Source organism: Pinus tabuliformis, chromosome 9 (assembly GCF_031772625.1).
Source record: "Pinus tabuliformis cultivar Carrire ecotype Pingquan chromosome 9, CPIR1, whole genome shotgun sequence".
NCBI classification, from domain to species: Eukaryota; Viridiplantae; Streptophyta; class Pinopsida; order Pinales; family Pinaceae; genus Pinus; species Pinus tabuliformis.
The window spans coordinates 34,463,918-34,475,850 of NC_142307.1; the positions used below are offsets into that span (position 1 = coordinate 34,463,918).

Genomic DNA, 11,933 nt, shown 5'->3' on the forward strand with positions numbered 1-11,933 from the left:
TTTTAGTAGGGGTGAAGTTTTAATTAACAAAATTCAACTTAGAAATATATCACTGGTTAATGGGAGCGGAGATTATAACTCAATTCATATTCTAATATGCACCTACATTTATAATTATCTGATGGAGTGACTTAATAAGTGGACAAACTCAACCTTTAAGGTGAACGATTTTTTTTTAATGAGAGCAAAGTTTTAGTTAACATACTTCAACTTGGAAATATGTTTATGGGATAGGAGATTATCCCTCAATTCACATTCTAATATGTACCTAAATCTATAATTAATTTTTGGAGTGATTTAATAAGTGGACAAAGTCAACCTTTAAGGTGAAAGGTTTTTTTAATAGAGGAAATGTTTTGATTAATGAACTTACTCCACTTTTAAGATGAAAGCCTTTTTTTAATGGAGAAAATGTTTTGATTAACAAACTTATCAATTTTTAACAAATTTAATTTAATTATCAAGTTATTATTATTATTATTATTATTTTTTAACAGAAACGGATATGATCTTTCATTGACTGGGCGGCCAGAAGCCATGAAATGGGTTACAATAGGCTGATGGATTTTCTACTTGACTTTTCAGCCAGCAAACCATGCCCTCTACTCTAAACAGTCTCTTCTTTTTACATTTAGCAAAGTGTGTTTCTGCTGCTAATTTCCCTAGATGGAAGATACAAACAAACTGGTATAGAAGGAGACAGAAAAAATTTCACTTTAGGGAATTGGGTCCCAAAGGAATTTATTATCTCTGAGAAGGGAGCCAATGTCTAGTTGGGCTGCCTTATTTGCCTTGCTGTCTGCTTCTCTATTGTTTGTTCTCAAGACATGGAAGAAATTCAGTTTCATAGTCTTTGTCAAGCCTTTGATCCTTGAGATTATTCTTGCAAGTTGTAGGTTCGTTGAGATGGAATTGTTTGCCAATGCGTGGATAATTACCTGGGAATCTCCAAAAACATTTGCCTCCTTATAGCCCAGTTCTTTGAGAAATTTGGATCCTTGGTAGAGGGCCATCGCTTCTGCTTGGATGCTTGTAGAGTGGCCTAATCCCCAAGAAAATCTGTGGAAAACTGCTCTGTCTGGTTTTATTATGATACCTCCGGCTCCCGCAATACCTGGGTTCCCTTTAGCAGCCCCATCAAAGAAGAGCGATGGTAGAATTTGGTTGGACAACCAGGTTTGAAATTCTTGTTCATTTTTCCTGATTTGCCAATCTTTGGAAGGAGGGGGAGAACTGTTTACTTTTGGGAATTTGAAGTTAAGAGCCAAACCAAGCTCTATGTCCTGTTGGCTTAGATTGGCATCATCCCCTTTGTCTTCCAGCCACTCAGCTAGCTGGCATTTTGCTGCATTGGCCACTAATCTGAAATCCTGCTCTTTATTTCTAAAGATCCTTCGGTTCCTCTCCAGCCATACTTGCCAACTGATAAACTTTGGTAAAGCGCTCCATGCTGATCTGACTGTTTTATTTTTTGGAGGATGGCCGAGATATTTGGTCATCCAATTTGCAAATAATTCAGGGACTGAAGGAGGAAAGGTGAACTTATGGTTCCAAGGGAATAGGAGCTCCTGCCAGATAGAGGATACGAATCTGCATTCGATCATAATATGAAGGGCAGTTTCAGGATTTTCCTTAGATAAGGAGCATCTAGACGGCCCATGGAAGCCCCTTATCTACAGCCTGTCTTCAGTCAATATTTTCTGGTGGAAAAGGAGCCAGCAGAAGTGGTCAACCTTGGGGATTGAAGGAATTCTCCAGATACCTGTCCAGGGAGCAGGGTTGGGTGGCACATGAGGCCTCTCTAGGCATTTGGCATAGCCCTGAGGTACAGAATAGCCTGAACGATTTACTCCCCAGCCTCTCACATCGTGCTTGTTTTTTAGAGTGGGAGCAAGCCCATGCAAATGCGAGTATAGAGAATTCAGATCAGAGCGAAGTTGAGTAGGAACAACGAGTTGTTTCCAACCAGCCCACGCGTTTTCCTCCCAATTCGAAAGATCCCACAGCGTAATTATATTGGCTTCTGTCATCCAACGCTGTAATACAGGCTTGCGCAAAACTTCAGCCAACGGGGGTTTGTTAAGAATGCTATCGTTCCATATTTGAGTACGCTTTCTGTTGCCTGGAACCCAGAACGCATGATCTCGAATCAAAGAGCTGGTTTTGTTGATGAATTTGCTGAAAGGGGTGTTAAAATTGTTCTTGGGCTGGTCTAAGCATCGAGTTCTTGGTCCTTTGTAATATTTTCTCCATAGTGCAATTTGTACCTAGCCAGGATTTGGAGCTTTGATCCTCCATATTACTTTGGCTCCTATGGCTATGTTTTGTGCATTGATATCTTTTAGATTCAAGCCTCCCTCCTGGAATGGTCTGGAGAAAGTATCCCAATTTATCAGTGAAAATCTTTTCTCGTTTTGTTTACCTCCCTTCCATAGAAAAGTTTTTATTAAGTCCTCCATCTTTTTTATGATTCCTGCGGGTGCCAATAGGACTGAAAAATTGAAAAGAGGGAGACTGTTGAGGACAGATTTTATGAGAACCGTTTTCCCTGCTAAATTTAGCCAGGAGGACCCCCAAGCCTGCAATTTTTGTTTAAATTTGTCTAACAATGGTAGCTAGTCTTTGCCCAACGCCCTTGAGTGAAAGATGGGCAGACCCAGGTACTTGAACGAGGACCATGAAACAGATATTGTAAATCCCAGGCAGCGAGCAATATAATTTGTAGTAGAGGCGGGAATGTTCCAGCTGTATATGTGAAATTTGGAGTCGTTTAGAACACTGCCTGAAATCTTACAGTATTCATCCAGGACTTCTTTGAACTTGGACGCTGAATGCATTGATGCAGCCCCCAGTAAAATGGTGTCATTCGCGAAGAGCGCATGGTTGATGCTTTTGGCCCCTCTAGCTATGCATAGGCCGTCTAATTCATGGTCCTATTGTTTGCGCTGAAGATAGAAGCTGAAAACAGAGGCTTGAAGAACAAAAAGGAGAGGGGACAGGGGCACCCCTGCCTCAACCCTCTAGAGGCTTTGAAGAAGTCAGCTGCCCTTCCATTTACCAGTGGGGCAATCCATGGCTCCGATATGCAGACTCTAATCCATTTGATAAAGCTTGGGCCGAACCCTATTTTTTGCATAACATCAAACAAAAAACTATGTCTAACTCGGTCAAAAGCATTTGCAAGATCTAGTTTGACAACCATACCTTTCTCCTTGTGGTGGAGGGTGGAGTGAATTGCCTCTTGGACCAGCACAAAGTTGTCCACCAATTGCCTGCCATGGATAAAACCACCTTGATTATCAGGGATGATTTTGGGGAGGATCCTTTTCAGCCTATTGGCTATCACTTTAGTTATGACTTTATACCCAATATTACAAAGAGAAATTGGGCGAAATTCTCTGAATGTATTAGCTCCTTTCTCTTTGGGGATTAGAGCGAGAAAGGCTGAGTTTGTACTGCCACCTATCTTTTGGCAATCTTGAGATTTCTGTATCATTTTGTACAAATCTTTTTCTACTATTTGCCAAAAAACCTGGAGGAACCTGGGCGTGAAACCATCAGGACCTGGGGCTTTGTCCGGGTCCATTGAGAGCAGGGCTTCCTTAACTTCCTTTAGAGTGATTTTTTCTTCTAGAGACTGGTTCATTTTAGAGGAGATCATGAGAGGGATAGCATCCAACCAGGCAACGTTGACATCATCTCCAGCTTCTTCTCTGTACAACTATTCAAAGTGGCTGTAGCTGCCTTTTTTATGCTGATAAAGTCCTTCAGTACGTGGTTGGCTTCCTTTATCTCACTGATGGAGTTGCGGCCTTTCCTGGCTTGGGCTTGTTTATGGAAGAATGAGGAATTTCTATCTCCAGATTTGAGCCAGAGGCTCCTAGACTTGAGCCTCCAGAATTCTTCCTCTGCCAGACAGGCCTTGTGGAAACTTTGTTGAAGTTTGGCCTCCTTTTCCAATTCAGCCTTAGTAATTTCCGCTGTTTCAAAGTGCAGATGTTGTCTTTCTAGCTCACTTTGGATTTTTTTCCTTTCCGCTGCCGGGTTAGGCAGGGTTTTGGCCCAAGCTTTTAGCATGATTTTAACTCTTCTGAGTTTTTCCTCCCATACAAAAAACGCTGATCCATTGACTGGCTTCTTCCAGCACTCTTTGATTTTATCCATAAAGTCTTTTTCTTTGATCCATAGGGAGCTGAATTTGAAGGGAATAGGTCCCAAGTCCTTAGTGGTCATTAGTTCAAGGCTGATGGGTTTAAGATTTGATATGCTGCTGTGGAGAATATGCGATTTGGCTTCTAGACCAAGGAGAAGAAAGGAGCTTTGCACTAGAAATCTGTCCAGTCTTGCTGCTATATGTCCCGGGCCAACCCTCTTGTTTGTCCACGTGTATTTGCTGACAGTTGGCTTGATATCTATCAGATCCCAATTTTGCATGAGGTCTTCCTCTGTTTCTCTTGCCGGGTCTCTGACTATACTGCCTCCTCTTTTTTCTGACGAAAGGAGGGTAAGGTTGAGGTCCCCGGCTATGATGACATTTTCCAAATTTTCCTGATCTTCCAAGCCTTTGATGGAGTCCCAACATGTTTTCTTTTCACTTGCATTGTTAGGGGCATATACATTGACCAGACTAATAATTTCCTTAGTTTCTAAATGCTGTAGCTTTAAAAAAATCCAATGAGTATTCAGGGACTCAGAGATAAGGGAGAACTTATTTGAGTTCCAGAGCAACCCAAGTCCTCCAGATGCTCCACGGGCGGAGGTTGCATGCGCTCCATATTTTTTCCAAAACTTTCTGCTTGCTTGGAGGAAGGCTGTATCCTCCAGCTTTGTCTCCTAGATGAGAAGAATGTCCGGGGCTTCCAGCCTTATTAGGCTATTCATTGCTTCTTCTTTGGCTTTGGAGCCCATTCCCCTGCAATTCCAGGAGACTATCTTCATCATTTACTTTTGTTGTGGTGAGCTCCTTTGGAGCTCTGGGTATGAATCTTCTTCGTCTTCGGGGTTTTTGACAGATTGAGAGGGGGTGGTGTCGAAAATGATTAGGAAGTTCCTTATGAATGAAACCCAACTTGTTTGGGCGCATGCTAAAATACCTCTCTCGCAGATGTCTGGGATTTTGTCGCAAATGTCTGGGATTTTGTCGCGATCCCTGTCAAGAATGGATATGAGATTGGTATGGTTGATCCGGATTGTCGAGTCATTGGACTCCACCTCTATCATGGCGTATTTACAATTTTAGCATATGATGGTGTTGCAGGAGTTACACACGCTTTCGATATCATGCTGGACAGAACTGTTGAAGTTGTGGATATCAAATTCTTGTATGGTTGTTCAAAGCCCTCAATTGCTGTGCTATACCAACAACTTCAACAGTATGGAGATGAACTGCAAGTAAGAACATACGAGGTAGATGTAAAAGGCAGGGATTTTAAGGAGATGCCCTGGTCTGTGCCCAATTTAGACCATGGTGCCCGTATGTTAATACCTGTTCCCATGCCTTTTGGAGGTGTTATTATTATTGGTGAGAAGACCATTGCTTATTTCAGTCCCTCTCCCTCTGTAGTATTCAAAGCTGTTCCCACACCCAACTCAATGACTATCATTCAGGCTTATGCCAAAGTCCATGATTCTCAATATCTGCTCGGTGACCACATGGGTCACCTTCACTTGCTTTCTCTCATTCATGAAAAGGGAACGGTTAGTGGTCTCAATATAGATCTGCTAGGTGACACATCTGTTGCTTCAACAATCTGTTATTTAGAGAATGGATTTGTGTACATTGGGTCTAATGAAGGAGATTCACAACTTGTCAAACTGCATCTTCCCCCGGATTCTATATATGGATCAGTGGGATTTTCAGTTGTGGAAACATATGTTAACCTTGGTCCAATCGTGGACTTTTGTGTTGTTGATCATGGTGGACAAGAACACGTCGTGACTTGTTCTGGAGGATTCAACCATGGCTGCCTTCGCATTCTCAGGAGTGGCATACGAATCAACGAGCATGCAGCTGCAGAGTTTGCAGATGTAAAGGGAATGTGGCCATTACGAGCTTCTTCGACTCGTGACGATTTCGACACTTATTTGGTGCTGAGCTTTCTTGGTGAGACTCGTGTACTTGCCATTAACTCAAATGATGAGCTAGAAGAAACACATGAAATACAAGGATTTGTCCTTCATGCTCCTTCCTTATTCTGTCAAGATGCTATTCATGACCAGCTTGTTCAGGTAACAGCAAGTTCTGTGAGATTAATGAGTGCGTCTTCTGGACAGCTATTGTCTGAATGGAGAGCCCCCACCGCCACAGGATTGTCTATAACAGTAGCCACAGGTAGTGCTACCCAGGTTTTGTTGGCCACTCGAGGGTGTAATATTGTCTACTTGGAAATTGGAGAGGGATCCCTAACACTGAAGGGACATAAAAAGATTGAGTATGATGTATCTTGCATGGACATAACTCCTATTGGTCAGGATAGTAAACGGAGTGAATTGGCAGCTGTTGGACTATGGAAAGACCAAAGTATCAGAATTTATTCTCTTCCTGATCTGAAACTCATTCAAAGTCTCCAATTTGCCGAGAATGTTGTTACCCGGTCTGTTTTATTTTGTAAATTTGAAGGGATTTCATACTTGCTGTGTGGGCTTGGGGATGGGCACTTATATAACCTAACATTGAATGTGAGCAGTGGGGAGCTTTCTGACGGGGAAACGAAAAAGATTTCCTTGGGTACCAAAGGAATAAATCTGAGGACTTTTCGTCATGAGAATGCAACGCATGTGTTAGCGTTAGGTGACAGGGCCACAGTTATTTGCAGTAGTAACCTGAGGTTGGCGTATAGTAATGTGAGTGTGGGAGAAGTTAATCATATGTGTTCTTTCCATTCAAAATCTTTCCCTAACAGCATTGTGGTTGTAAAGGAAGACATGCTTTCTTTTGGTTCAATCGATAATATTCAGAATATTTACATCTCATCAGTTCATCTCGAGGAACACCCATATCGTATTTGCTATCAAGACAAGTCTGGAACATTTGCCATCTGCAGCATGAAGTATGGTTATGATGAAATGCAAAAACACTTCATTCGTTTCTTAGATGAAAAGACATTTGAAAATATTTCATCATATCCACTGGATATGTATGAAGAAGGTTGTTCAATCCTCAGTTGCTCATTTACAGATGATCATAACACTGTCTATTGTTGTGTTGGGACAGCTTATCGGTATCCTGATCAGGAAACTATATTTATTAAGAAGGGCCGAATTTTGGTCTTTTCGGTTGGAAACAGACAACTGCGTCTGGTTACAGAGAAGGAGACAAAGGGAGCTGTATACAATCTCAATGCTTTTAATGGAAAATTAGTTGCAGGAATCAACGAAAAGATTGACTTGTACAAATGGATGATCCGTGATGATGTTTCCAGGGAGCTGGAGTTTGAATGTGGACATCCCGGGCATGTGCTTGCACTCTGTGTAAAAACTCGTGGGGATTTTATCTTAGTTGGTGATTGTGTACAATCTATGTATTTGTTGGTATACAAGAATATTGATGAGAGGGGAGGCATATTAGAAGAGAAGGCTCACGATTATAGTGCAAACTACATGACTGTTGTAGAATTTCTGGATGATGATACGTACGTTGGTACAGATCAGAAAGATTTCGACATTTTTGTGGTGAAGAAAAAGAACGATGCTGCAATTGATTCGGAAGAGGAAAGAAAATTGAAACTTGAAGGTGAATACCATCTTGGAGCTCTTGTTAACCAGTTCAGGCGTGCATCTTTAGCTCAGCCCTTGCCCTTGTATGGGAATACCATTCCTACAGTAATATTTGGAACAACTAATGGTATGATTGGTCTTATTGCATCACTTCCAGAGGAGCAATATCAAATTCTTCAAAAGCTGCAAATGCATCTTGTGAACGTAATAAGAGGAGTAGGAGGCTTAAACCATGAGCAGTGGAGGTCATTCAACACTGGTGACACAAGAAATGTGAAACAGTTGCTGGATGGCGATTTGATTGAGTCTTTTCTGGATCTCAACAGCCAAAGGATGAGTGAAATTGCAACTGCCATGACCATTCCTATTGATGAGTTATGCAAAATGGTGGAATACCTTGCCAGCTTACATTGATATCTTTTATTTTATTTTTTTATCCAATGTACTTTTGAAATAGGAAAAAATATTTTGCTTGCGGTTTGTTTGGTGTCGTAATTGGTTAGCAGAACTGGTTTTGAGTTACATATATTGAATATGCTTTTTGGGTTACATTTCAATTATTTTTTATCTAACATCTAACCCTGATGATGTAATTATTTGTTTTGAGTTATCATTTGTTAATATAAGAATATGTTTTTCGGGTTACAGTTTAATTATCTTTATTTGTATTTTTAGATCATTTATGGACATGTTAAGTAATAGTTTATGGAAAATTTTCACAAAAATAATTGAAATATAGAATTATGTTAGGAGAACTGGATTTGAGTTACCATTTATTGAATATGTTTTTTGGGTTACATTTCAATTATTTTTATTTGTTGCAGTTATTTGTTTTTGAATATGTTTTTTTGCGTTACATTTCAATTATTTTTATCTGTGTTGCTATTATTTGTTGTGTCATCATTTGTCAAAATAGGTTTACATTTCAATTATTTTTATTTGTATTTTGAAATCATCTATATTTATGGATGGGTTAAGTAATGGTTTATGGAAATTTTTCACAAAAATAATTGAAATATAGAATTATGTTAGGAGAACTGGATTTGAGTTACCATTTATTGAATATGTTTTTTGGGTTATATTTCGATTATTTTGATTTGTTGTTTGTTTGTTGTAGTTGTTTGTTTTGAGTTACCATTTGTCAATATAAGAATATGTTTTCTGGAGTTACATTTCAATTATTTTTATATGTAATTTTAGATCATCTATATTTATGGGCTGGTTAAGTAATGGTTTATGGAAAGCTTTCACAAAAATAATTGAAATATAGAATTATGTTAGGAGAAATCTTTTCGAGTTACCATTTATTGAATATGTTTTTTTGGTTACATTTCAATTATTTTTATCTTCGGTTGTTTGTTTCTTGTGGTTATTTTGTTTTGAGTTGCCATTTGTCGATATAGGAATATGTTTTTGAAGGGTTACATTTCAATTATTTTTATATGTATTTTTAGATCATCTATATTTATGGACAGGTTAAGTAATGGTTTATGGACAACTTTCACAAAAATATTTAGGAGAAATGATTTTGAGTTACCATATATTGAATATGTTTTTTGGGTTACCTTTCAATTATTTTATTTGTTGTTGTTTGTTTATCGTAGTTATTTGTTTTGAGTTACCAATTGTGAATATAGGAATCTATTTTTCTGGGTTACATTTTAATTATTTTACCTGTATTTTCAGATAATCTATATTTATGGACTGGTTAAGTAATGGTTTATGGATATTTTATACAAAAATAATTGAAATATAGAATTGTTAGGAGAATTAGTTGTGAGTTACCATATATTGAATATGTTTTTCGGCTACATTTTAATTATTTTTATATGCTATTGTTTATTTGTTGTAGTCAGTTGTTTTGAGTTACCATTTGTCAATATAGGAATATGTTTTTGTGGAGTTGCATTTCAATTATTTTTATCTATATTTTCAGATCATCTATATTTATAGACAGGTTAAGTAATGCTTTATGGAAAGCTTTACAAAAATAATTGAAACATAGAATGATGTTAGGAGAACGGGTTTTGAGTTACCATATATTGAATATGTATTTTGGGCTACATTTAATTATTTTTATCTATATTTTCACATCATCTATATATATATATATATATATATATATATATATATATATATATATATATGAAACTTGTAGTATTTTCATTATATTGACTAGAAATGGGCCAGGTCCCTTACAAAATTCGGATTTGTTCTTTTTGCAACTTCCATCAAATTATATTGGATAGGGACCTTCTTGCTACCACTATTATTTACATATGTTCTTATGACAAAATTATAACTATATATTCTCCAAAAAAACACCACTATATTCTATACATCAATATTGCATATATGTAAATTAAGACGAATTCAATCAGCTGCTACCAGGCTCAGCTTCTTCACCTGTAAGAACGTCCACATAAGTGGTTAGTTCTTTCGCATCATTCTCTTCTTCTTCCAAAACCCGCGCAACAACAACAACCTCAACATTAGCAACAATGATGGCCGTTGAATCCCCAACTTCGAAGAATTTCTTTAAGACCCCCACCGTTGTTGTTTCCACCTTAATGTCGATGTTGTCAACCTTCTATTGAACACTCAATACATCTATGCACATGCATTTTGCATTAATTCCAAGTCATTGCCCAAACCAGATAATTGGGCGTAAATTACAACCATATTTTCATTCAACAATATCCTTTACTACTTGTTTATAGGAGCTATCCACCAAATTATTAACACTTCCATGCCCTGTGCCATGACCAAACCTCGAGTTGCCAAGCCCTGAACCTCCCCCACTGCCATTTCGTGCATAGGACATCTTTGCAGCTATACGCCTTTGAACAATGAAAATATTTTGATTAATTGACTGAAGCCAACTGAAATATATAACAACCTGATCAATCCCAACATTCCTCTCGATCTTGTCCTTGATAAATGCGTGACAATGCAGAGTCTTGCCAATGCCTTTTCCTTCCATATTTTCCACCACCAGAACCCAGGAGCGTAATACGATGGTTCCTTCATCACTAAGAGAAGTAGTTATATTAAAAATTCCGATGAGTAACCGATGCTTCAACACCCACCTGTCAGCGTACATTATTTGCCTTCCGACGGCACCGCACTCGTGCATTAACTCACCACCTACTGACCTTGCAACCAAGACACTGCGAAGGTACCTCAGAGAGTTGGCCTTCTTAACTACCATCTTGCATAGGCACCTCGAGGAGATGGCCTTCTTAACTACTGTCTTAACACTCTGACGACCCCTACCACCACAATACAATGTTGTCTTGATGCATCCATTCAAAGGATGTGACATGAAGAATTATGTTGGTTTATGCAAATTCAACCTTGTTCTAATAACACCCCCACGTTGGCCTAACCATTTTCTAGATGGTTATTGGCACGCAACACGTGGAATAGATGAACTTTTTCAATTTTTATTATAACAAATATGTAATCCTTACCATGATTGAGGAGGTTTCATCTTCTAGGAGAGTGACATTCTTGAGAAGATTAATACATTTTTGGATGATCATCATGGAATCGCCAACTATATACAAAGTTTTGATAGCAATATCCAAAATTATTTTGAATCATTTCCAGAGTGAAAGGGATTCTGCCTGATTATTGGTCGTAATGCCTGATTATGAAGGGTAATCTTTCCCCTGTCTCCTTATCTTCCAAAAGAGCCATTATCCAAGATTTTGTCTTAATTTCATAAACGAGAGTAAAATTCTTGTTCAACCAAATTATGCCTAGTCCTCCTAAGGCTCCTCTTAAGGAATGCTATCTCTCCAGAATTTCCTAGCTTCTTTCATAATTTCCACTTCTTCTAACTTTGTTTCTTGAAGAAATACTATTGATGGGCATTCTTGTTTTATTATGTCTCTGACTGCTAGGATTTTAGCAGGGTTTCCTAGCCCCCTTATGTTCCAAGATATTAGTTTCATAATTTGTGGGTGGAGGGGGAACGACCATTGTCCTTTCCTTCTTTATTCAATTTTTTTCCTTTCAAAATTTCTGAAATGACTATTTGATTCCCCAACTTTTTGTTTAGTTCTGCTTCCCTTTCTCTCTATGTCCTTTTATTTGGTCTTCCAGCTTTCTTGTTGGAATTAGTTTCCTGGCTGCTGCACTCTTCAACCCAGGATAGAGTTTGGGATAAATTCCAAGTGAAAACACAATCGATACCTTTTTGGAGGCTACTT

The 11,933-nt window shown here is 38.5% G+C and overlaps 1 pseudogene; it reads left to right on the forward strand.

Annotated features, from left to right (window-relative positions):
* Nucleotides 1–5,175: 5,175 nt before the first annotated feature.
* On the forward strand, nt 5,176–8,130 carry LOC149146995 (DNA damage-binding protein 1 pseudogene; annotated as a pseudogene).
* Nucleotides 8,131–11,933: the final 3,803 nt, after the last annotated feature.